This window comes from Camellia sinensis, chromosome 8 (assembly GCF_055761805.1).
Source record: "Camellia sinensis isolate YWXY chromosome 8, ASM5576180v1, whole genome shotgun sequence".
NCBI lineage: Eukaryota > Viridiplantae > Streptophyta > Magnoliopsida > Ericales > Theaceae > Camellia > Camellia sinensis.
Window position 1 is genome coordinate 144,534,459 of NC_138968.1, and position 1,390 is coordinate 144,535,848.

Below are 1,390 nucleotides of genomic sequence, written 5' to 3' on the forward strand. Positions count from 1 at the left end.
TAAAACATTTTACCTTGAATTTTTTACTATTCCACTTGTTAATTAGAGATGTCCACTGATTGAGAGTAACTCTTGCAGGTGGGTGGCTTTTTGCGTAATCCTCCCCTCTTGCATCCTTAAGTTGCTTGTATTGTTTGTGCAACTTATAGGTGAAACCACTCAATCGTTGACCAAATTGTGTGTCTAAAGCCTTTGCTACATCAGCCCGATTGCCTTGTAGATCAAACTAATCCTGCAAAATAAAAAAAAAATAAAAATTAAAAAGTACCAGAGCCTAAACATGAAAAGAGTTTGTCGATAATTACCGCTAAGCGTTGGATGATCGGCTCCTTATCAGCAGCATTCACATTCTTCCACCTACAAACACTCAGGTCTGGTAACTGCGTTGGAACCTCTATACCAATCTTGGAGACTAACTTAGAGGCGTTGTCTCCTACTGGTGCACGAAACTGTTCAGGTATAGGAACTAACATCTTCCCATCCTTCTCGACAATGCGATGGGCCTCTATGCCACGTGTCGGGCCACAACCACGTCTGTTATCTGATGTTGTAATGGCATAATATTAATTGAGTTAGTAATTAAACAAATGCAAGTTAAACAATAATTACAACTTTGCAAACTTACCAACGATGCTAGATGCAGTCACCTCGTCCTTAGGTTGCACATTATGAGATGGTAAGGGTTAGATACCGACCTCCTGACTTGGGGGATCCATCCTTTCCTCTGGGGTGGGAGTTAATGGCCTTGAATGAGATCGTAAACGAAGTCCTGGTGCCATCTCTTGTTCTTGAAAGAACATAATCAAACAGTAAAAACGATATTTAAAACAGTTAAAATATATTTTTTAAAAAATATGATGTGCAAGATGTGTGAAGAAGAAATGTAAATAGTAAAAGACATGTTCACACACATATAAAATAATGTGCATAATACCTCGCGGTCAAAGGAACCCAATGACTCATCATCATTGTCATCCTCACTCTCTGAAGGGTTATATTCAACATCATCATCTACCTCAACCCTAATTCCTTTTTCCCTTGCATTTGCACATTTGGGCTGAACCGCACTCACTAAAGAATTTGTAATATTCTCCGCTCTAAGATTGTTCATTACCTCACAGTTCTCCTTGATTCGCTTATTTCTTTGTTTCTCGTATTCTATTAGCTTCTTAGATCTCAAATCACCTGATTTCAGCCATTGTTTTTTGCCTCGGACCATTTTCTACAACTATATAACATAATTCAACTTTAATTGAAAAATATAGACAATGTCATCATGCACCATTAAATAAAAGAAGAAACAAAAAGTAACATAAACATATAAAATAAAAATTACATTAATTAATAACATCTGTTCGAAAATAAAGTAATATACTAAAAATTACTTATC